The following is a 26,816-nucleotide window of genomic DNA, read 5'->3' as shown; positions in this document are numbered from 1 at the left end:
CTGAATATCAAAAATCATCTACAAGCTAAGAAAAGATGCTTATCTATGAAAGGAAACAACAAACTAGGAAATCTAGTTATCAACATCAATGCCAGGGTTAATGGCGCCCTCACTGGAGTTCTCTTTAGAATGCGCTTCAATGTCCTCTCCAGAAGCCAAAGACGCTTCAGTGTTCTCTCTAGAATCCTTAGATGCTTCAATGTCCTCTCCAGAAGCCAAAGCCGCTTCAACGTCCTCTCCAGAAGTCGCTTCAATGTTCTCTCCATAATCCGCTTAAATGTCCTCTTTAGAAGCCGAAATCGTTTCAACGTCCTCTCCAAAATCCGTTTCAACCTCTTCCTTGGAAACCACATCGATATCTTTTTCAGAGGTCGTGCCTATACACTCTTCGGAAGCTGCTCCGACATCCTTTTCAGAAACTGCTCCAACATCCTTTTGAAGATGCTCCGATTCGTCCACATCAGAGTCAAGAATTATGATGCCATTATGAATGGGGTAATCATTTTTATTTTCACCTGAAGAATACTCATGATCAGTCCTTCGTCTCTTTAGCTGAGCCGCAAATATTTCAGCCCTAGCGCTCGTTGAATGAGACATTTCATCGCGTCTCCATGTTTCTTTCATGCTGAGCGAAGCCAGGAAAGCTTGAACATGCCCTCGAACGAATAACCCGTCCAACTTCACGAAACGGACAATCAATCTTAACCAATACCTATTCGGATGTGGTTATTCTGGGATTGTCAGCTTCAAAATCCTTCTCTTAAGAGTTGGAAGAATAATCATCACCAGGAGTTCCCATCATACACTGCAGAAAATTGACACAGTTATGTCAACAATTTACACGAAAATAAATAAATATATATATATATATATATACATATACAAGAGGGCACGAAGTGTATACCTGGAAAAAGAAGAAGTGCGGCTATGTGATTATAGATGTGAAATGAAGAGCTCAAGTGCTTTATTTTATATTTAGCAAGTCAACAAGATCCGGGAAAAGAAAGGACTCTCTACCTTCCGAGAATAGATGCTTTGGATGCAGAATATCAACCGAATATATGCTCATCCACCTGGAACTGATTGGTGTGCACTAAGAGAATGATCATCACATGCCTTGGTACTTCATCAGATGAATCTTACTCGAAGACCCAGCTGGTCTCTATCCCCGGTAACGTTCGTTTAAACTTTCCTCGTGAATTTTTACCTGTCACCAACTAGTGCTTACCCCGCAACAATGTCACTGTTACCTTCTAAGCAGTGGACTTAATATTGATGGTGGTTTTTAGTTCAGGGATAAAATTGTGAAACCCTGTGTTTAATATGCTTTCATTCTGCGGAGAAATAGATCCATTTAAAAGTGACTAGAGCCCGTGTCTTTACACTTACAATATGTATTGAGCAACTCAGTATATTTATATGAAATTTATACAGAATGGTGCGTGTAGCAACAATCCCAAATATTCTGTAACTTTCTGAGTATTTATTATATGCCATGTTCCCAAGTTGAACTCTTAATACATACATGATATGACGACTAATGTTCGCTCGAATCTTAGTGGCATGAATCTCCCGAAGTGTCAGGATTAAAATATGTGTGGAAGTACTCAATCAGAGTCACACAAGGTTATGCTGCCCTTTCATATTACATTTGTGATTTTTGCATCAATACGCGAAATTCACCAAAAAAAATTATTGATTTAGTTGCAACCCGCAAAATTCAGTTCTTTAACCTAATTTTATCAATTTGCAAAATTAGGTTTTTTGCGGCTTGCGAGATAGTTCGAAACCTATTGGTCGAAACTAAACTAAAGCAACATCCTACCAAAAATCAGAAAACAAGAAATAAAGAGGAACTGCGGCAAGTAAGAGCAGCGGAAAAAGGAGGCCTTGCCACGCCACTTGGTCGGCCAATTTGCTTCAGCAGGCGCCACCTATGGTCGTCTGGCCACGCTCCATTGCTTTCCGGCCCCCCTTTCCCATCGACCAATCAGATTGATTTAAGAGCACCACATGAACTTCCAATTATAAGTGGAAGTTGGTTGGTCTATGCACTTAATTCCTTAAGGAATTGGACATATGCTGCCCATGTCAGTCTCAACACGATCACGGACGCACGTTTTGGTCGGCTGATTTACCAAGCTTGGTCGCACCTAGACGCGACTGGACATGCGTCATCATGCATAGCGGTGGGCCCATTAACACTGCATCCAATCAGAGCCATTCCAACTCACTAACAGAGCCACTAAACCATTTCCCAAAGTTAGTTGGCCGCGCGACTTACAAAACCCTAATTTGTATTAAGCAGCATTATATTGATGTCGCAAAACGATCTCGGTCGTCCAGCTTCGCCAGCCGAATTGGCTGGCCTAGATTCAATTCCGATCGTTGGGAAAAGCGCGGATACGCTCACTAGCGACATGAGTATAACGTTGGTCGGTCGAATAGTCCACAGCATGCCGCCAACACTAAAAACCGCTGGAACAAAATGGGTTGGCCGCACGGATTTTAAAACCTAAATTGAATCAACGATGGCCATTAACTGCTGCAAATCATCTCTGCCGCCCAACTTCGCCATTAGAATCGGCCTTCCTAACTCCTATTTTAGGCGGCCAACAAGATGTGGACATGATCATCGGCCACCCCCCTTCCATAAGATGAAATCGTCCAAGCCGCGGCTTGCATATACGACCCCCAAACGGTCACATGAAAGTGGCTAGTCGCGCTGCATTTATGAATTTTAATAAATGTACCAGGAGCCATTAACTGCCGCAAATCATCTCGACCCTCCAACTTCGCTAGACGAATTGACCAGCCTAGATCTAATTTTAGATGTCTCCATGACGCCAGCCGTCACTCTCCTATAAGGACCGGCCTTCCTGCCTTTGGCGTTCATGAATGGCTCCTGGAAACTTCCCGAAAATGGCTGGTCACGCTCCTTTTAAGACATTAAGCTCCGCGGCTAACTTAAACGAGCTTTACATGAAGATGCTTCATGAGCATCGATTATTTTGAGATGCTTGGTTAAAAGCGATACTTTATATGCATTGATTATAAACGATGTTTAATTATTTGACTTAAAAGCATTACATGTTATTTCTTGCGGCAAGTCTCATGATTTGACTTGTAACATATTTTCTTGCGGCAAGCATTACATGCCCGCTGCCTGGCTTGTGCGTGATTGGTCAAAATAACTAGGTATTGCAAACAAGACCTACTCAGCAACCTGCTGCATATTTTCCACGAAAATACTCGTGACATCAAACATGTGACAAACTAGGGGATGTTCATCAGGGTATTGGTCTGGCGGTTTACAGCGTGAGGCGTGCAACACGCCAACTATGAGAAAGTGTTAGGAAAAGCGTACAGTTAGTGGCAACAGAGAAGTAGTGGGTGTAAACTGACCCGTCTTCCCTCATAGTAAGACATGGTTTTCAAATTTTTCCACACGTCCCCACTTCTCCATCACTCAACTACTCCCACTTCCTATGAGATCAGGGTGCGTGCAACAATGAATGATATAAATAGGTTTTAACCTATTTCAAACGACAAAGGTTATCAACACAAGTATTCAGAAAACACCAATAACTTATAGCTTACATTCCGCAAGCAAGTTCCACATTCTGATACAAGACATAAAACAACCACACTTACAAAGTTAACCGTTCTGATTTCAACACCTTCTTCGCTTTCCTCCCTAAGATCAACCCCATCTCCTTCACTTTGTGATCAAAGCAAGTTTGGAACTTCCATTTCTTGGTTTATGCCAGAATTGTATAGATTGATCTCTCGAATCTAAAGTACTCCCGTGCAGTGCATTTTTTTATGGTTTAGATTCATTTCTCGCGGTACACCCAAATTTACCATTTCTAGCAGAATCAGCTTTTACCCAAAAACAATATGCAAGAAAAGTTCACCATACACCAATAATCTAAACAGTTGAGGATCAACCCAAAAGATGGAATTCATAAATATCGACAGTCGTACAAAAACATAACATGATAATTTAGAGCACTGCTCGGTCAAACTCGCAAGCGTTGCTATCTCAAGATTGTTTGTCAATGTTAGTGATCAAAACTATAAGTCTTGATTTATATTCTATTTATAGTGATGTCTCGGACTAGGATAGATTGTGTAGTTGAGCATTAAACTTCACAGCGTTCATCATTTGAAGACGAAGAACTACTAAGGAGATTAAAACTCATCTATCACTTGGAAAGGTATGTGGAGATTAAAACTCATCTATCACTTGGAAAGTCTATTTGTACTCTATCTCCAATATTGAGACAAAAGTCGTATTGCTATATAGTATTCGATTACGCACATTTGAGATTTCGAGCTGAGTTTAACTCGCTTATATATTTCTCGAAATATGTGTTGGTAAGATTTTGCTTCAACCAAGTTCATGTTATATTCTTTATGAAAGTCAAAAGATGATCATGTGAAAATCGCCGAGTAAAATCTTACATGGTTTGTGTGATAGAATCATTTGGCATAGACTTGGAATGTTTCGTAATGATTATTTCAATAACTTGAAAATTTCTTTGATGTTAATAATTCGTCAAACCAACTATTATCATCCTCTAAGAATGTTTCAATGATTGAAATAGAGTGTAGAACACTTAACCATCATTGGATTATGAACATAGTATGTGTTCTTACATATATATGATCCATGTCCGGAACTATAGTATGCATAGCCGTATGCGTACCTGTTAGATGTGAAATTACGGAAGCCTAAGTACACATACCCGTACACGTACTGGCGTAAGCTTTGGGTCCGGGAATTTATATTGTGTTTGGAAGTATGCGTACCCATTTGCATACTGGAAAACCCAAAATCAGTCCGGCTACGTAAGTATGCATACCCGTTTGCATAATTGAGTTGTTAAAGTCTAAAATCGGTTTGTTCATGAACTAATACATTTATATAATGAGGAACGCATTCTATGCAAACCGTGGATATAATGTTCATGAATTAATTCGAGTGACTCAAACCGATTTTGCTTCAATTGTGTTCTTGTTTACTTCTATGAGAATAAAACAATTGAACAACTATATAACTAGTTTCATTGGAGGCATTTGAACTAGTTGTGGTTAAGATGAATAAGGTTGATATGAGAGTGTTCATATAGCTAACTTCGGTTAACTAATGTTGAGCCAACCTAGTGTACAAGTTTAGGTACAGTTACTCAAACCTAAATGAATGTACATTTCATTTGTGTATAACAAGTTAAGTTCGATCTAACGGTTGAAATATATTAGCTTGAATCTAATCATATTTTCATCTAACGATGAATATTGAATGCTTTGTCACCAAGTTAACTTAAATTTAAAATACTGATTTGAAAACTATAAAAGGGAGAACTGTAGTAACTTGGAAACCTAATCCATACACCTTATGTGTGATACTAGTTGCGACTAGAGTCTATTCTCCTTTAACCTTAGGTTTTTCACGAAACCCAGTAGGTTAACGACTTGAAGACTTCATTGGGATTGTGAAGCCAGATCCAACTATTTTCTCTGTAGTTGCGTGTTCTGATCTTACTTCTACTATCATGGTTGAGTATTATTTTTGCTAAGATTTGCTTGGGATTTATCTCCAATAGGTAAGATTAAAAGTAGTCACAAACATCTTTGTCTCATCGTTTGTCATTCCACAATATCTTGTTTCACTTCCACACGATTAAGATTATTATGAGGTGATTGATAATAGTAGGTTGTTGATCGGGAATATAAGTACGGTTTATCAATAAGTTCCTGTGCACCTTGATTTATTAAAAGACGGAACAAAACTCATAGGTATATATGTGGGAGACAGATTTATCTATTCCAATAGACTTTTCTGTGTGAGAAAGATTTGTTTATCAAGTCTTCGACTTTGGGTCGTAGCAACTCTTGGTTGTGGGTGAGATCATATAAGGGAATCAAGTGCGTAGAATCTTGCTGGGGGTTCAGAGATATAAGGAGCGCAATTGTACCTTGATCAGTGTGAGATTGATTAGGGATCAACTACATATAAAAAAATATGTTAGAGCATAGCTCGGTTGAACCCACCAAGAGTTGGTATGTCAAGTTTGGTTGTCATATTTTAGTGAGACAAAACTCATTTAAAGAGTCGCTTGATTATGTACTGGAGTCAACTTCGTATAGGTTAGCTTGAAATTATTAATATATGAGACATTAAAAGTATTACGTGAAGACTTGAAGAAGTGAAGAACCAATAAGATACAACGACAACATCATCCTTCCAATTGAGGTTTGTGATATTTGACTAGAGTTGTTACATTCCCTAACGTATCTTTCAAGTCGTGCATATTGAAAATATAACTGTGAAGCATGAACGATTATACTCTAGTTAGACATAGTTGTTAGATCATAGCTCGGTCGACCTCGCATGCGTTGCTATATCAAGCATATTTTTCAATGTTAGTGATCAAAACTATGAGTCTTGATTTCTAGTCTACATAGCTAAGTCTCGGACTAGGATAGAAAAATGTAGTTGAGCTCAAGGACTTCATGGCGATTCATCATACAACGACGAAGATCTACTCAAGGAACCGTGGAACTTCATCAACAAAAAGGTATGCGGAGACTTGAACTTATCTATCACTCAAATTCTATTTATTCTATCTCCTACTTCTTATGAGACAAAAGTCGTAAGCTATATAGACTGGATCATACACATTTGATATTTTGAGCTGAGTATACTCTACTTATCTATATCTCGAAATCATGTGTTGGTAAAGCGTCTCGCTTTGATCAGGTTTATCTTCACCTAGTGACATAAGTCATAATGTTTCAATCACTTTGAAAATTGCCTTGACGAGAAATAGTGTAATAACTATATAACGTCCTATAAGAATGTTACAATGGTTGAAATGAGAGTTCAGGTCCATATAACCAATTATGGATATAAGCATTGTGTGGTAACACATATGTGCATAAGTCTTATTCCTTAATCCGAAGTTTGCGAACTTTGTTGATTGAGGGAAACCGGAGGAATTGGCTTTTCCAAGTCCGCGAACTCAGTCCGCGAGCAGACGGAAGTTCTTTTACCGAGAATTTCTGCTGGGATTTCCAAAAACTCATTTGCGTGTTCAGTCCGCGAACTGGCGGAAGTTCTCTTTCCGAGAATTTCTGCTGAGTTTGGAAAACTTTGTCGGTTTCCTTAAGTCCGCGAACTTTTTTACGAACTTGAGTGGGTTATGATCTAAAGATGTTTCTGAACATGAAACTTAGATTACTAAGGAATGCAGTATGCAAACCGTGGCTATAAATTTCATGAGACAATTCAATCGAATCGAATCATATTTGTTTCAATTGTGTCTTGTGTAGTTACATAAGATCTCATAGCAATTGAACAACTCTCTAACTAGTTCATTTGAGTCAATTGAACTAGTTATGGTGAAGAAGAAAAAGGTTCATATGAAATGCTCATATGGTTAACCTTTTGGGTTACTATGTTGAACCAACATACACGTACACTGGTAGGCTTGGAAAGATGCCTACAATTATAACTGCAAGTGCACAGTGTCACAATGTAACACAGGGCAAGCACAGGTCGATCCTCAGGGACAAGGTGGGTGTAAGTTGAAGCTATGATCTTATATTAACTGATTTATAAGTGACAAAAGTGACAAAAGATATTTTTAGTTGTGCTGAAACACAACTGAGATGTTGATAGTAACTGAAATACTAAAACAAAAGGCAAAGAGTAACCTACAAGCAGATAGATAAGGTGCTAGGGAAGTCGAATCCACCGCTTAACCTATACTAAGTCAATTCAATATCAATAATGTTCTATCCCTAATATAGACATCAGTGAGCTTCTAGGCTTAACTGACTATCTAGATGGCAGTGAAGGTTCAAGCCTGCTGCGCATCAAAGGGTGGTTCCAAGAGGAAGGTTTAGTATCACTAAGATAACTATCTAATCCTAGTATTATCTGCCCTTCTCACAAAACAACTAACCACATATTAATTACTTAGGTGAGTAAACAATCCTAAGGGATATTCTAATCATAGCTAAAATATCAATCCTAAGCACTAACTGTCTAGCTAAAGCACAATTAGTCAGAGAATTAGCAATGATCACTAAGGCATGACCTGTAGCACAATCACACAGTGGTGTTCTAACTACAATGCATACATGACATGCACTGTAAGAGAAAAATGTAAAGTGCTTTGATTAAAAATATCCTAAACATTACAGCACAACAAGAACAAAATCAATACTTGAATTAAACTGAGCAACGGATTAATGGTTTTATCTAAACCCTAGTTGTGAAATTAGAACATCATGGAGATAAAATCAGACATGAACTACTGCTTGGTGCACCGGCTAATCCGAGCATGCCCTTCAATCATGTTACAACACTCCTATTTATACCCAAAAATTAGGGTTACAAAAACACACAGTGATAATTTGGTCGAGCACCACTCACCAAGGCTCTGATTTTGTCTCCTCTGCCAATTATAGCTCGAGCAACTCCCCAATTTGGTCTCCTCTGCACTGTGACTGAACCCTAGCTTCTGCCTGTCTTGTTTGTAGCATCTAGGGTTTTGTGGATGCTAAGAACGAGATAGAGAGAAACTAGGGAATGGGTTGATGTAATTTCTGGTGATGGTCGGGGTGTGGGTATGATGGAGAAGCTCGAGTTGCAGAGCTCTGCAACTGTGATGGTCGGGGGAAGAAGGTTTTTGGAGAAAGGGAGAGTTTGGCTCGACTGTGTAGAAGATATTTGGTACTGTAGAGTTAGGCGGAGCAGCTGAGGTTGATGCATAGCGATTGGAAGATGTCGGATCGTCACATCTGAATTGAATCGAACGGCACGATGGAAGGAGGCTTGGATCGACCGTTGGATGTGTGATATAACAAAACTGACGGCTTAGATTGGAGTTAGGTACTATGATGTTTGACAGGAGATTCAGAGTTTGATGCACGGTGATGAGGCGACCGTTGGATGATGTGATGGATCCAATCTGACGGCTCTCATGGAAATGGGTATGGATATTGGAAATGGATTTGGGTAAGGGTTTTGGGCCTTGGGTATGCCACACCCATATCTTCTTTAAGGACAATTCTTCCTCTTCAAGCCCATATGCTCTTGCAAACATCATTCTTCGCTGCCTTTCTGTGGGAGTCTTTGCCGTTCCTTTACTCTTTTCTCTCCGTGAGTTAACCAAGCTTTATTTAGTACCTAAAAATGCAAAATTAATTAAGAAAAGTATTTATACTTGAAAACAACGAAAATACAGAATATGGGATAAAATGGAGCGTTAGTGCACAAAAGATGAGTTAAATGCCAATAAAAAGGTGCAAATATATACAATATTTGGCACTCATCAAATACCCCCAAACCTGAATTTTACTTGTCCTCAAGTAAAACAAGACTAAGGAAATCCTACATATACCACTGTCGTTGGTCTCTCGATTGCATTTAGCGAATGCAATAAGCCTTTTAAACCACTAAGTGTCCCTAGTGGATGAGTTGAAGTCTCGTGAAGGTTTGCTTAGAACGTACCTACAAATTTCTAGGACAAAATATAAGCTCAGATTCCATGAAATGTGACATGTGCGAGACAGTTTAAGCTCACAGCAAAATGGATATGTCAGTCTAGCTATTAAGGCACAATCCTAGCACTGAGAATGACTATAGACATGTGATAAGAGTGTAAAGTGTATCTACACATGTGTCAAGAATGAACGGATGTTATGGCTACTAATCACCAAGAGATAGTTTTTAGACTAAGAACCGAATTCAAAGCCAAGCTAGTTGTCCGGCTTTACGAGAATTGTGAATGTTCACCTAAGAGTTGGTGATATTTCAGTTTACCCGCGTTGTACTTAGATGGCATACACCCTCCCTTGCTTATTACAATAAATAACAAAAGATGACTCTTTACATGACTCTTATTTACATTGACTACTCTCTTTTATTTTTGGAGCAAGAGAAAACTATTGTCTTTAACATGACACAACATGGATTACTTAATAAATACTTGATATTTTTGTATTTTTCTGATTTTTCTCTATTTTTCTTTTTTTTCTTTTTTTTTTTTTTTTTTTTTTTTTTTATGTGATCTTTACAACATAGTAACATTTTTGATACATAAACAAAAAGAAACAAAAAATTACATGACATTTTGCAAGAGGTAGCCCTTTTCGATGTACCCGGTCAAATTCAATGGTTGTTTTTCTTAATGTAACCTCCACCTTCTATCCCAACCAACCAAAGAACAAGCTATTCAAGTCTCATTCAGTATTCTAAAGTGATTGGCAATCCTAACTTCTGATAAAACACCTCAAGTATGAGGCTATACATGTATTGGTTGACGGTGCATGTGCAAGTTTCTTATCACGTGTAAGTTGTGCTAGAATCAGGGGTGCCTTATCATCTAGACTAAGAACCCTAAGTTTACATATATGCACATGAATCAACAATTTCAAGGTAAATGAGCTCCATTTTTATGTTTTTATCATTTTCTATTTTTTTTTTTATTTTTTTTTTATATTTCAAAAAGGAAGAGTTCTATTTTCGATTATATCATGTATCAAGGTATTTACTTTTCACCCCCAAACCTAAACTAAACATTGTCCTCAATGTTTCAAAAGATAAACATAATTATAACAACATACCATGAGAACGATGCTAAGTGTCGAAAAAGGAAAGAGATTACCGGATATTGGCGAAAGCAAGTTTTGAACTCCATTATTCAATGGATAGGAACCAACATTTTTCAACTGAGAGCATATTGGATTAGCATAATATATACCAAAGAAACAAAAGATTACATTAAACATTAACTACCGGATTATATACAAGAAATTCACTATACACATACAGCCTAAAGAGTTGAGGATCAACCCAAAAGACGAAGTGCTGAAACATAGACAGTTTCAAACAACTATAATTGGACTGAAATGAGAGTGAGAGTGAAAAACCAAATGAATCACCCCCAAACCTGTATTTTTCGACAGATTTACTTTTAAGCAAAAAATCTAGCAATTTTAGGGGTTCAGGATTCATAAGGTCTAATTCAAATTGGACTGTGATAGGGATGGGCAGAGAAATGCATTCAAACTGTGGCTCCTTTAAGATATTATACTTAGCAGCAAAATAGTCCAAGAGGACTTGGGAAGCACACAATTCCAAACCTAGAGTAGGAACTCTCAGAATAGTTGGTTTAAAAATTTTGTGACAAACCAAATCTAGGTTGGGTGGAAGAGTCTCTATTTGTGACTTGGACAGGAAGATAGGCACATCAATATCTCCTAAGTCATCTGCAAGTGTTGCAGCATGCTCACATTCATAAAACAGTTTTACAAGACCCGTATCAGTGCCCGAATTATCTGAATTGCAATGAATATGAATATTAGGAGAAACATCATCCATGGAAGTTTCTACACTATGGTCTGGAATTTCAGAGTCATAAGACTCCGAAATTGACTCTTCAAGAAGAATTAGCTCTTCTAACATCATATCATCATCCGAATAATATGCATACTCGTCCCTATTAACAGCTTTGGTGTTCTCAGTCAACTCATTTTCCTCTAGAGGAGGCTCATATTCAACATCGTTTGTACGAGTTGGACTGGAAATACCATTTTCAAAGTTTGATTCATCATCATCATAATAGGGATTTTGCAATCTAGGATAATTTTCAATCCAAAGGTCGGAGCTATCACAAAAATAAGACTCTAACTCATGGGGGTTACACATACCATGTGGCGTTGTCCCTGTTTCCCTAACAGATTCCCATTGCTGGGTTTTATCTGCAATCTCAGCTAAAAATTTCCATGCATCATCCACATTTTTATCGATAAACTCACCATTACACATAGATTCAACCATGGCTCGAGATTTAAAGTTTATTCCCTCATAGAGGATAACGACAAGTCTCCACTTCTCAAATCCATGGTGCGGACATTCGCTCAACAAATCATTAAAACGTTCAAAATAGTGAAAAACAGTTTCTTCATCCAACTGGGAAAAACAATTGATACTTTGACGAATAGCGCTGGTCCTTTGATATGGAAAAAATCTTTGGAAAAATTGATTAGTGAGTTGTTCCCAAGTGGTGATTGATTGTGGTCTCAAACCGTAAAACCATGTTTTGGCTCCTTCCTTTAGAGAAAATGTAAACAAACGCAATTTCAGAGAGTCTTCGGACATCTGATCAGGTTGCATAGTCCGACAAATTTGTTCAAACTCTCTTACATGAGTATAGGGATTCTCAGAATCGAACCCTCGAAATATAGGAAGTATTTGTATCATGCTTGCATTTATTTTAAAAAGGTTATTGGCTTGAGGTAAGATAATACATGATAATGGAATTTTTATTGTGGGATACATGTATTCATGGAGAGCACGAGGTTGGCCCATTGGGTTTCAAAATTTGGTTTTAAAATGGGAGCAAAATTTTTGGTTTTAATTGGGAGCAAAGTTTTGGTTTTAATTGGGAGAAAAGCCCCACATTGGTGGAGGATGCACGGCCCACTAGGCAGTTTGAAAGAAGCCCAGCTGGTCTTTAAACATGAGCCCAACAGTCTACAGCAAATCCAGCGAAGATTTTAAACAGAATTTGGAAAGCCCAACGAGGCTTAGCCCAAAGTTAGTTTTGCAGGTCCGGTTGGGTTTTCAAACTGTTTAGGAAGTTTAGATGTTGGGTTTTGAATCCCACAATTCAGTTTAGGATAGGCCCAAAATTCAATTTCAGAGCCCACAGTTCAGTTTAAATACAGGCCCACAATTTAGTTAAGGATAAACACAATGTAGTATCTAAATAATTAGCTTGCATATGCTCTTTAGCTGCAAATATCCCACATATATTCCAATCCACACACATAAGAAATTACTTGCGTGTGACATTCAACCTGATTGCAAATATCTACTAAGATAGTCATCGTACTTGTTGCAATATTTGGCACAACACTCTCATACTGAAATCACATGGATAGATATGAAAATGGAGATAGAAAAGTGAAGTGTGCAAATGTTGACTTAAGTGAAAGATGTTACCCACAATACTTGTATGAATGTCGTCAAAGGATTCTTATTTATAGTGCACTAGTTGAGAGAAGCACCCATTTAACTCGACCACATGATTAGATACTCTAAGCGCATATTCCTTTTCAGCAAGTACATGATAGTTGCCTTGGATCCTGCATTCCACGCTTGTTTAGGCGATGGAGACAGGGACAACGTTTCACACATACTGCTATCAAAGTGTCAAGAACCTCATCAATGGTTTCTTTGACTTGCTATATAATGATGATATGGTTTTCGTTTTCATCGATTATGATTATCCGCGATTCCGGACCTATCATTTATTATTTTCGATAAATGAAGAGGAGCCGTATATATATAATTTTCTTTTATTTTTCTATTTTTTCTCTTTTTTTTTTCCGGCTCACTCTTTACTCTTTACGAGTGTAAGACAATTGTCTTATGGGGCTTTTATATGCTCAACCAATGATTACCTTGCTACAACATCCACGGCAGTATCTGATCAAAAAAAAAACATCCACGACAGTATCAGGATCCCACCAAATCACTTTAGAGAAACATAAAATTGCAAAAATAAAAAGAAAGTGATTCAGTAATGATTAATTGCGAGGATGACTCTTTCAAACGACTACCATAGCTTAGTTTCGCATTCAATTATGAACGTATATATAATTAAGGATTGTGGAATGATAAAGTGAAACTCAATCTATAACTATAAGAGCTGTTTCAACCTTAAAAAGGTTGAGAGTGTCATCCTAAATAGCTCATAATTAACTCCAAAAGATGAAGTCTCAAGAATGCAAGAAATCAGAGAGTATGATTTATTATTTACTTATTTTATATGAAATCCAAACATGCTTAACTACTCCCCCACACTTAAACTCAGCATTGTCCTCAATGTTCAAAACCGAAAATTCTGATTTCTGATATAACATCCCTGAAAAACTCGAAAATTGTATCAAAGGGTAGGGAACTAGGAAAAACATACTAAACTAAAGTTGTTCTCCTACGTCTTTTCTATAAGGTTTCAAAATTTCACAGTGTTTCGATAACGGTGTGACTTTTATGGCCTCCGGACTGACTGATATGCAATCTGAAAAAGTTCTGGAAAAATATCGAAACTCAAATTTCCAAGCCTATCGGTCCAACTTAACAGACTCTGAATTCATATTTTCTTTTTGGAAAAGAAATATGAGTCTGTCCTCTTTAAAATTTGGGGTCAACCACTCAAATCGGACTTCGTATGAAGTCTCGAGAGATATTTTTGTGACAAGTGCACAGTCAGAATTTTCTGACGAGAATTCGTCAAAACTTTCATTATACATATAGGTCTTTGTAAAATTTAAGATGAGAATGCAAGATATGATATGAAAAACTAAGAAAATTAAAAACAAAAGGGATAGAGATACAAAACCGATGGGTTTCCTCCCACGAAGCGCTTGGTTTAACGTCGTCATCCCGACGTTATTATTATCGTTCGTACACCAATAATCTGAAAATTTGGTAATCCTTCCAAATAAAAATCTGCAGTTTAATAACAGCTTCACCAAAACATTAGCACAAAATATAAGTATTGAAGCTATCACTTTATTGAAGTTTCCCCCATACTTATTCCTTTCTACACTCAGAAGTGGATAGAGAACATAGAATTCGGGAACTTCAATAGGTTCCTCAACTTGATGAACCTGCACAATACTCCAATCAAACAAATCAAGTGGTGGATATTTAGAAGCAAAATAATCCGTTAAAACTTTGGAAGCACACAAGTACAATCCTAAGTGAGGCATTTCTTAAAAGTTGGGTTAACAACTTTTTTAGAATCTAATTCAATTGGATGCAAAGGATCAATAGATATAGAATTAAGCAAAGGATTAGACAAACCTTGTTTCGGATCCTCATCTTTCTTAATCAATAGTGAATCATTTACCTCAAGTATATCGTGGTCCTCTATCGAACTATTATTATCTAGCTCAATTGGGTCTTCCACGATTCCAATCAATTTGGTTTCATTCTCAATTGCCATCTCTTCAACACTCTCATCATCTGAATCAAATTCCTCTCTCATGAACTCTTCCTCGGTATAATATTTTGGGTATTCTGCATGAGTCTCAGTTGAGGGAAGGATAGGAATTTCAAAATTAATTTGGTTTTGAGGCCAAACTTCTTCTTCATTCATTGTCTCGCTGAGTTGAGCATTGCGATTCTTCATGATATCTATAGACCTTTGAAGTCCTTCGAGTGTATCTTCAGTCTTTTTTCTATGCTCATCCATATTATTCATAAGTTGGAGCATTAGATTTTCCAAATTAGAAGAACTATCATTACGAGCATAGATATCCATATTCTGGTAGCGTTCATCCATACTTTGAATTTGTTGGTCCATTTTATCTATATATCGCTACAAAATATCTGTTAGACTAGAAAAATCATGATTAGAAGCATAACTATCCTCCATCCTTGTGATTGTTCACTTACATGCCTGTCATAAAGTTGCTGACATGTATGAGAATATCCATAAGGTTCCGTGGGATATTGATCATGGCCAAAAGATTGGTTTTGATTATATCCATAGGATGGTTGGTGGTTGTCATATGACTGAGATTGAAAACCATATTAATTACCACAATTATATGTTTGATCTTGTGCTCCGTACATGTTATTTCCGTAAGGAAACATGACGAATCACAAGAAGGAGAAAAAATAAAAATAAAAATCTAAAAACAAGAGCAAAACAAGTTAGACAAATAACAAATCAATTAGCGACTGCTCCCCGGCAGCAGCGTCAAAATTTGATGGGATGTCATAGGCACAATAAATTAATAAATATATTTCCCACTAATTAACTAGTAATATAGCAGTAGTAAGAGATCGTTCCCACAGAGAGATGTGCAATTGATAGGTTATTTGATCAGCAAGATAAAGTAAATGACAAAGGGGGTTTGGTTGTGAGATAAATATAAAGACAATAAAGAATAAAAGGATGATTAAGGAACCCTTCGCCGTTACGAAGCGATAACTGGATTAATATACTTATCTATCTTCCGTTAGAACCATTCATCACCAACCGTAGAATAGCAGGTACGCTTAGCTATCCCCAAAACTCCTTGTATCACCGGATAACATGTACGCTTAGTCACCGGATTCTATTCAACTGAGCCTCCTTGAGGTACGCTTACAAGGTGTAACTCACGGAATGCTTTAGGGTTTGTGAATTTAGGTTTGATTCCACCAGTTAAACTCAGTATGCTCGGTTCACTTACTGGTGTTGTTTCCACACACGATTGCTTTACACAATCCCTCTGCAAGGTCTCATGTTTTCTACTTTTGTTGGAGATGCACGAAAATTACGAATCGCTTAACTCACTACTAGCAATAGAATGATCAATAGACTAATATAGTTGCGCATCCAAATCAATCTAATAATAAATCATAAACCCTAGATATAATGAAAACAAATGATGATGAATAAAACCTTAAATAGACTTGTATTATTAATAAAGCTTCACACGTAGAACATTGAATTCATCCCAATCAACAAAGGATTTAGATACTCATGATTATACAATTACCCGGTTTCTCCCTAAAGGGGTAAACCCTAAAATATTAATGAAGAACAAAAGTATAATATGTGATTCGATGATATGATTTCACATAACCTAATACCTTTATATAGGTTTACATTTTTTGGTCTCCAAGTATTTAGTTCGGTTTAAGAACCCGTCCCAAAAATATGAAATAACGAATCCAAACGTGCCCTTAGGCTTTCCAAGGTATTAATAAACGTTTCCTACTTGATAAGTTCGCAAACCCAGTCCTCAAACTTCAAATTCCAGCAGAAAGTTTCAGAATTAAAATATGAAACCCGTCCGCGAACTTTACTGTCTTCGGTATTCAATAAAAGCTTGTTTTGGCCACAACTTCTTCATCCGAACTCGGAATGACCTCATTATTTTTGCATTATTTTTATATTTCAATTATATTCAAGATGATGTTGAGAAATCCTTAATCTGAATGAGTTAAGATCGATCTTTGTCCCTTCCCTTGATTTTGAGCGTTTTGCTCCTTTTCGTCGCTTTTCTTCCACTTCTCTTGGACTTGGACACTTGGAATACTTCTATTACTAGCTCTTTTCAGCACTTTGTAGCTCTTTTGTGGATGATTCACCTATTAGAGGAAAATAAGATAAAAAAAAGAGAGTAATAATACGAATACATGCAAGAATAATAGATAAAACAAGTGTGGAATGGATACTAAAATCATATGAATTATGCACTTATCACTTATAAACAAAAAGAAAAATTACATGATACTTAGCAAAAGGTAGCCTTTTCGATGTACCCGGTCAAATTCAATGGTTTTTTCTTAATGTATCTTCCAACTTCTATCATAACCAATGAAAGAACAGGCTAGTCAAGTCTCATTCAGTATTTTAGATGATTTGCAGTCTAATTAACCGATGAAACACCTGCGGCCCGACGGTATATACACACATGGTAGATCATGCATGTGCATATTTTTTTATCGCATGTGAATTTTGGTAGAATCAGTGGCGCCTTACCATCTATATTAAGAATCCTAATATATTATATATGAAGACACCACAAATCAAGTTATATGAGCTCACTTTTGTTAGAGCATAGCTCGGTTGAACTCACCAAGCGTTGGTATGTCAAGTTTGATTGCAATATTTTAGTATCAAAACTCATCTAGAGTCGCTTGATTAAATACTACATCCAACTTCATTTAGGTAAGACTAGAATGTCTAGGAATGTTGAGAATACAAGTATTACTCTGAAGAACTGAAGAATGCGAAGAAGGAACGAACTACAACAACGACATCATCCTTCCACTTGAGGTTAATAATATTGACTTGAACTTTTTTCACTCTGAAAACGCCGGGGTACAACAACCACACCCAATATTTTGCTAAGCAATCTGTATGGACATACTCAAATATACTTTCTAGAGAATCAACTAGACAGTCAGACTCAATCTAGATAAAAATTATATCAAAGAGTTTATATCTCAACCTCTCGATTTGTTATATATACTCAAGCAAATAGAAATCCGCGAGTCTTTATCAAATACTAAAGAGATAACTTGGATGGTACCAAAGACCAATATCCAAGTGTCAATCAATTTAAATCAACAACCAAAAGGTCGGATATTCTAATTGATTGAACAACGCACAACCTGTGATATTTCAATTATATAACAAAATATAATGCGGAAAATAAATAACACAGACACCAGAATTTTATTAACGAGGAAACTGCAAATGCAGAAAAATCCCGGGACCTAGTCCAGATTGAACACACATAGTATTAAGCCGCTACAGACACTAGTCTACTCCAAACTAACTTCGGTCTGGACTGTAGTTGAATCCCAATCAATCTCACAACTCTAGTATAGTCATTCACAGCTTTACAGTTATGTTTTCAATATAGCACGACTTGAAAGATACGTTAGGAATGAAACAGTTCAAGTCAAAATATTACTAACCTCAAGAGGAAGGATAATGTCGCCATTGTAGTTCTTTACTTCTTTACATTTTTCAAGTCTTCGAGCAATACTTGTATGTCTCATATCCTAATAACTTTCTAGATAACCTATACGAAGTTGACCATAGTAAATAATCAAGCGACTCTTTAAATGAGTTTTGGTTCACTAAAATATGATAACCCTACTTGACATACCAACTCTTGGTGGGTTCAACCGAGCTATGCTCTAACACTTTGATAGATTTGATTGATTGGTTGCGTAGATCGACATCATTATTTAGTGTTAGAGCATTGCTCGGTCGAACTCGCATGCGTTGCTGTCTTAAGCATGTTTGTCAATGTTAGTGATCAAAACTATAAGTCTTGATTTCTAGTCTACTATATCTAAAGTCCCGGACTAGGATAGAAAGTGTAGTTGAGCTCAAGAAATCCATGGAAATCATCATACAAGACGAAGGACTACTCAAGGAACTGGTGGAACTTCATCGTCTAAAAGGTATTTGGAGACTTGAACTTGTATATCACTCAAAAGTCTATCTACTATATCTCCTATTTTGAGACAAAGTCGTTTTGCTATATAGACTTTGATTATACACATTTGCTATTTCGAGCTGAATTTATCTCGCCTATCTATTTCTCGAAATATGTGTTGGTAAGCTTTCACTTTGGCCAAGTTCATCTTTACCTAGTGAAGAAAGTCATGTTATGTTTCAATCACTTTAAAAATTGCTTTGACGAGAAATGGTTTGTGAATAACAACTATATAAAGTCCTCTAAGAATGTTTAAATGATTGAAATAAGAGTTTAGATTATATAACCAATGGTGTATATAAGCATTGTGTGGTAACACATATATATATATATAAGTCATTTTCTTTGAACTGAAGTTTTCGAACTTTATTGATCAAGAGAACCTGAATAAGTGGCGTGAGCTAATTCCGCAAACCCAGTCCGCGAACTAGCGGAAGTTCTCAACCCGAGAAATTATGCTGGAGTTTGAGAGATCCTTCCGGGAACTTAAGTCCGCGAACTTGAGTTGGTTATATCTCAAAAAGATTGTTTGTGAAATTATATTTATAAAATCTAAGGAATGCAAAATGCAAACCGTGGCTATAAAGTTCATGAACGATTCCAGTGAATCAAATTGTTTTTGCTTCGATTGTGTCTTGTGTAGTTACATAAGATTTCCTTGCAATTGAATAACTATCTAACTAGTTCATTTGAGTCATTTGAACTAGTTATGGTGAAGAAGAATATGGTTGATATGAAAGTGCTAATATGGCTAACCATTTGGTTGACAATTATTGAACCAAAAAATGTTCATGTTTGGGTATGGTTACATAAACCCAAAATAGTACATTTAATTTGTGTGTAACAAACTAAGTTTTCGATCCAACGGTTGAAATATATTAGCTTGAATCTAATCAGGTTTTCATCTAATGGTGAATATTGAATGCTTTGTTACTAAGCTAACATTGATTGCAAACCCTGATTTGAAAGACTATAAAAGGGATAACTCTAGCAACTAGGAAACCTAATCCCCACACCTTCCGTGTGATACTAGTTGTATTATCTAGAGTCGATTCTCCTTTAACCTTACATTTCTTCTTGAAAACCAGGTTAACGACTTAAAGACTTCATTGGGATTGTGAAGCCAGACTGATACTACTTTCTCGTAGTTGTGTGATCTGATCTTGTTGATTGTATCGTGTTGAGCACAATCATAACGATTGGCTTGAGATTAATATCTCCGATAGACAAGATATAAAAGTAGTCACAAACATCTTCGTCTCATCGTTTGTGATTCCAAAATATCTTCTTTCGCCGTGTCGATTAAGATAATTGTGAGGTGATTGATAATACTAGGTTGTTCTTCGGGAATATAAGGCCGAGTTATCAATTGGTTCATGTTCACCTTGTTTATCAATAAACGGAACAAAACTTGTAGGTATTTTTGTGGGAAACAGATTTATATATTATTGTATACTTTTCTGTGTGATACATATTTGTTTATTAAAGTCTTCGACTTTGGGTCGTAGCAACTCTTAGTTTTGGGTGAGATCAGCTAAGAGAATCAAGTGCGTAGTATTCTGTTGGGATCAGAGACGTAAGGAGCGCAACTGTACCTTGAATCAGTGTGAGATTGATTGGGGTTCAACTACAGTCCAGATCGAATTTAGTTTGTAGTAGCCTAGTGTCTGTAGCGTCTTAATACAGTGTGGTTTTCAATCTGGACTAGGTCACGCGGTTTTTGTGCATTTGCAGTTTCCTCGTTAACAAAATTCTGGTGTTTGTGTTATTTCTATTCCACATTATATTTTGTTATATAATTGAAATATCACAGGTTGTGTGTTTGATTCAATCAATTGGAAATCCGAACTTTGGTTGTTGATTGAAATTGATTGATCCTTGAACATTGGTCTTTGGTACCGTTCAAGTGATTTCTCTTGTATTCAATTAGACTCGCAGATTTCTATTTGCTTGAGAAAGAGAGATAAAACTCTTTGATATAATTTTTATAGATAGTGTCTTATTGATTCTCTTAAAAGTATATTGGAGTTTGTCCATACAGATTGCTAAGTGAAATATTGGGTGTGGTTGTTAGACCCCTGCTTTTTCAATTGGTATCAGAGCAGGCAAACACGTTCAAGACCTTATAAGTATGTGTTTGTAGCGATCTAACTCTATGGAAAATGAGAATATCTCCGTCAACGCAACATCAGCTTAGAGTCACCCTCATGAGTTTGAAAGTCCTGAAGCTTTAAAGAAAGACTCTGTTCCTGGTCCTTTGTCTGAATCTGCATTTAACTGGGAAAAATCTCTTGATGAACAGTTGGATGATCTTTCGGACGATAGTGATTCATAAGAAGGACAAAGTCTTGATGAGGAAGTCTCGCAGTATATCAAGTTGTTTGACCGTGACTTAAAGGAAAGGAAGTCAACAACGTGCTTGAGTGAATACATGGCTCCTCTTTGTCAGGAAAACAGGTAATTGAGAAAACTCGTTAAGGGATATGATTGTGGATATAAAATCTTATAATATATTGTTAAAGATCGTGAAGAAGATGTACGCTTGAAAAAGTCTGAATGTGATAATCTTCTGCAAAATCTCTTCGTATTGAAAGAAAAACTTGCAGAATCTGAAGCAAGATATGACTCTCAACGAAAATGTTTTAATGGCAAAGAGCTTAGTCTTCTTGCCTATGAAAAATCTTTAGAGACTGATTTTTGTGCTGCTCTCGAAAAGGTGAAGACTCTGGAAGAGAATCTGAATAGATTTAATTCTATCTCCATAAAATTATTTTCTATGATTGGAGCATGTAAAGAACATCGTGATATACATGGTCTGGGCTATAAAGGAATACTCTCTCCAAAAACTAGCAAAATCAATTTTCTTAAAGCTAATGATAATTCTTCATGCAAGAAACCTTCTGCATCTTATGATGATTCTGGAAACAAGGATTTTTCTCCTTATAAACCTACTCACACGATAACGGTAAAGAACAATCTTTTTAACTGCTATTATTGCGTAAATAAACACTAGTGGAAAAAAGCCGTTTTAAGATAGTCTGGAAATGTCATTTTAGGCAGTTATACGACACTACTAAGGTGTTGTTCAAAGTGCCGTTGATTTACTGTCTTTTTCTGGAACACTTTCAAGTTGACTCAAATTAAGTTACTATCCAGTTGTCGCTAGTTTATGACAGCTGGATAACGTCGTAGATTTAGTTTCATGATATAAAAAAAAAATAGAAATTCAGATGAATTCCAAAGCTGATTCAGCTGAATTCTAAATCAGATCTGACTGACTGTAATGTTTCTGACAGGGATGAAATATATCTGCAATAAATTCAGATTACCCTAAAATAAAACTTGGATTTCTAAATTCAAATGGCTATTTAAATAAAAATCATTGTATTTGTTGCAAAATTCATAACTGAAATCAGTTTACACTTAGGTTCAATATCACAAAAGAAACTAATTAATGAAGTCCTAAATCCATATAAGTCATACATGTAAGTCCTGAATTCTGCCAGATGATGAACTGAGCCAACAATTCCAGAACAGCACACCTACAACAAACAAAGGTGTCAACATCGTTGAAGCATAAAACAAGTGTGAAAAAATCACTGAATATACTAGGATGCAATTTGAATAATACTAGCACAAGTAAATTCAAGACAAAAAGACATCTCCCATTATCTCCTTATCGTTTTAAGAATCTAAGTTTTCGGGATACATATTACTGAGCAGTATAGGTTTATGCAAACTGGAGGCAGCCTTGGTGACTCAATCTTAAGATGAAAAAAAAAGATCCTCACTAACAATGTTAGATATATTATGGGTTAAATAGGAAAATAATGTCATTTGAATCTTGACATTGTAAAACATCTGCTCTAACTAGATTTGTCATGGTAAAAGATATTCCTGACAATTTGGAATGATTTTTATGTTCCAATACTGATATCCACCTTTTCAATCTAGTTAATTAATAAATAAAAGTGATTTCAGTATGCAAATGATATAACGGAAACACAAATAGATAATAGTAATAATAAAAAAGAACTCTAAGAACTTTATTAATAACAAAGTAATACCATCAGGACTTCAAATCAGGTAACAGTTCTTGTTTAAATGTAATAAAAAAAGGTAACAGTGATGGTGATGGTATACCAGTAGATCTTTGAGGAATCTAACTGCACAAATTAGACCTTCCCTACCCACATCTTCATCAGCACGAAGTACATAACCTCCGTCTTTACTTTCAACGAGTTGGAGAACTCAAAGAGATTGCCGATTGCACCAGGATCTATATGTTCATGGAATCACTATTGGTGTTCATCAGGTGGTTATCCACTTCCATATTACTCATTCAATCACTTGTATTCAGCTGCAGAACAAAACCAAACCGAATCAAACGAAATTCAAAGCATGAATCAAAAGAAATAACTTGAAAATAACACTCAAAGAAATTACAGTTACACCTATGAAAAGGGAGTGAGATCATTGAACTTTAATAACAGAGACGCAATTCATACCAGCAACGTCTTGCTCTCCTTAGCCATTAATACACCCATGAAGTAAACAGAATCAAGACATACACTAAAAAGAATAATAAAAAAAAAGTTAGAGAGCTACGAAATACCACAATGCTCACTGGCACGTAGACACCTAATTATCCTTGTACCTCCTACAGAAGTTTTCCTCACATGAATAAGATCAGCTAACCCAGACTAGGATGTGCTACCAAATTTGAGATCTGATTAAGCAGATAAGTAAATCAACCCATCGCTTTTTAGGCAGATGTACAATGAAAAAAGACAAGTTATGTTATATATTATACTGACCCGTAGAAGTTTTCTTCCTCCTATTATGGCCAAACAATAGACATTTGCCACCTGCACCTGAATCTGGCAAAATCATCATCATAGATAAGAGTTTATTTTATAAGTTTCTGTCTGAAAGACTCCGAAGGTTAGGCGTCTTATGACTACTGCAGGAAACTATAAGAGATCACTAAGAATGCTAACCTTAGGAGCCATTTAAATCTACGTTCTATTCTCTGCAGTCATCACTTCAGATTCAGCTTGCGCCCTTGCAACTTCAAGATCAACAACTTTCGACTCTGCACAATCAAGTAACGGTAAGTACTTCCCCAAACTAAAACAAACACAAAAGCATATAAATATGATGGATAAAATGGTATCCCCTCAATAGAGCCAAGAGCAACATACCTCTTCACACTAATTAAGCATACTTTACTTTATTCATGGTGATCAGAAAGAAAATAAAGAATAAGCATATAATAAAAGCTTCATAATTAACTACAGAAGAATAAGTAAACTACATTGTGGTAATGCGAATGATTTATGAGCTTTACCTCGAATATTGTTGGTTCAATTCCATCAACACCATTTACAACACTATACAGGCTCACGACAAGCGTGTTTTCTCTTAAATATAATCAGGTTCATTTGTCTAATTCTGTCTCCATGATTTCTACAGCTAATCGCCTGCAAGAACCACACATCGACATAAGAGGATAAGTGAATTATCCTTAAGAACTGGTTAAACATATTTTTTTAGTTATACATTTATTGAAAGATAATCTGTAGAGCTTGTCTCGACCAGCATCTAATTCTCTCTTCGTCACATGTATTCACAACAAGACAATTGTAATTAGTATGACTAGATTGGTTTTTATGAGCTCAAACAAATGATCCTTAGAATTGACATAATTTATACCTCAAAACACTTTCCCTTCATTATAGAGCTCGCCATGACTAGTAAGCTTAGGCTTGGTGTCATATATAAGAAGGCATCATTGAGAACCTGTTTGGTTACAGAAATCAGATGATTAGAACATTACAATAGTACATAATTACAGAACCTGGACTTCCATGAATTGCAAAATTAACCAACACAATATGCATTGCAAAATCAAACATAACCCGACGACACAATTCTTACTCGAACTTGTCTAGGAACCTTAGATTTATATACAACTAATAAGTAATAACTCGTTATTTAACATTTTTGAGGTCTAACGGCCATAATTATACGAACATATACCTGACACTATTCAAACATGGTAGAAAAACAGAGCAAGGGGCATTTTATCCATTTAAGACTTCATGGAAATCACAAATACCAAACAATGTATTCAACGAATAAACTGATTCCAACTAAAAACAACAAAATAAAGCCAAGATTTAAGACTTTCAATTACCTTATTGGACTTTTAACCCAAACGTCTAGCCTTACCAGAACGGGTAAAACGGAAAATCGAAGGATGTTGGCTCCCAGCACCTCACCTCTGCAAAAACCTCATCACATCGGATTGCTTCTTCCACCATAACTCAGAAACGTACTTATAAGCACTTATCAAACCACTTATAAGCACCTATCAAACCCAACAAAATCATTAATCCCCCAAACCAAAGCGTTTGGATGGGAAACCACAATCTTAAAATAGAGTAGTTGCAGCAGACTATAAACAAATCCAAGTTAAACCCATAATCCATTGGCCTCATTCAAGAACCCTAATAAAATTTCCAGTAACTAAGCTGACAAAATTAAGAACATCAAAACGGATTTAAACAAAAATCCATCCCCATAGATATCAGTCAACTGGTAAGCAAAACAGATTTAAACAAAAAAAAATCATACAAATCCCCACCTACAGAAATCCATGGTTTCATTTGATGAAAACCCCCAAATTGATTTTTATTAAAGAACTAAATCAATTGATTCTTCAATTAAATCCAAAACTATGTTGCAACTGCAACTCGAAAGATCTGAACTTTAAGATTTGCTTATAGAGGAAACCAGTAGCTTAACAAAAAAAAAAAAAACTGCTAAATCAAAATCTTATGACAAAATATTCCTCTTTCTCGTCAGTTAGAAAACACTGAAACTAATTATTACAAACCCTTTAATTCGATTCTCTATAGTATCAGATTGCACCACCAGCTCCACGACCAGCATAACCACTACCACCTACAAAAATTAAGAGAATGAGATAGACCTTAATAACAAACCCTGAAATAAAAAAATCCCTAAAATAAAAAACCTGCAAACGGTGCAGTTAAACTAAAGGAATGATTTAAGAAAAATTGAGAAGAGATTGAGTAACAAAGTTTTACCCATTTTGCTGTAGATATGAAGAAAGAGTTTCACCCTTTTTGTTGTACAGAAAGAGAAAAACATCAACAATTTTATCATGCAATCAAAAACCCTAAAAGAAAGTTACAGATCTGGTTTAAAGATGAAGAATCAAGGTTAAATTTCATGACTTTAGTTAATTCTTTAGGGATGAAGTTGCAGGGTAAGAGAAGAGAAGTAGAGAGTTCTTTTTTCCTCTCCTAAGAGCAAGTCTTATCGTGGAAGAGTTCCATCTTCCGTATTCCACGCCACCTCAGCATTCGGAACTGTAGATGGAATCGCAAGTCTAGTGGTGGAATAGTAGAAAAGCTATTCAGAATAGCGTTTTTTAGCGTTATTCTGATTAGCGCTAAAAAACGCTATTCAGAATAGCTCTGAGCGCTATTAAGATTAGCGCTAAAAAACGCTATTCAGAATAGCGCTGAGCGCTATTAAGATTAGCGCTTTTTTCTAAGCCATTAGGTTTTCAACAGCTCATCTTAAATCTACGGATAAAAAAAACGCTAATCAGAATCTGATTAGCGTTTTTCGTTTTTTAGCGCGCTATTCTCATTAGCGAAGATGTCGTTTTTGTTTAAGTAATGAAAAACTTCACAACATTCTTGCATGGATGTCAAGAGAAGTTATTAAACCTGTCT

At 36.2% G+C, this 26,816-nt stretch overlaps 1 long non-coding RNA gene across 6 annotated transcripts; it reads right to left on the bottom strand.

Annotated features, from left to right (window-relative positions):
- Positions 1-22,411: 22,411 nt before the first annotated feature.
- On the bottom strand, positions 22,412-26,376 carry LOC113327632. 6 transcript variants are annotated; one of them, XR_003349095.1, is made up of 10 exons: positions 26,160-26,376; positions 25,244-26,013; positions 24,760-24,846; positions 24,395-24,527; positions 24,045-24,139; positions 23,862-23,924; positions 23,702-23,773; positions 23,499-23,616; positions 23,188-23,404; positions 22,412-22,586 (listed from the first exon to the last, which is right to left on the bottom strand). It is a non-coding gene; the product is annotated as an uncharacterized LOC113327632 (long non-coding RNA). The 6 variants fall into 6 exon arrangements; XR_003349092.1 differs by having other exon boundaries at positions 23,553-23,616; XR_003349091.1 differs by lacking the exon at positions 23,702-23,773 and having other exon boundaries at positions 23,553-23,616; positions 25,244-25,417; positions 25,946-26,013.
- Positions 26,377-26,816: the final 440 nt, after the last annotated feature.

Source organism: Papaver somniferum, unplaced genomic scaffold (assembly GCF_003573695.1).
Source record: "Papaver somniferum cultivar HN1 unplaced genomic scaffold, ASM357369v1 unplaced-scaffold_107, whole genome shotgun sequence".
In the NCBI taxonomy this organism is placed as follows: Eukaryota; Viridiplantae; Streptophyta; class Magnoliopsida; order Ranunculales; family Papaveraceae; genus Papaver; species Papaver somniferum.
This window is presented reverse-complemented; position numbering and strand designations above follow the sequence as displayed.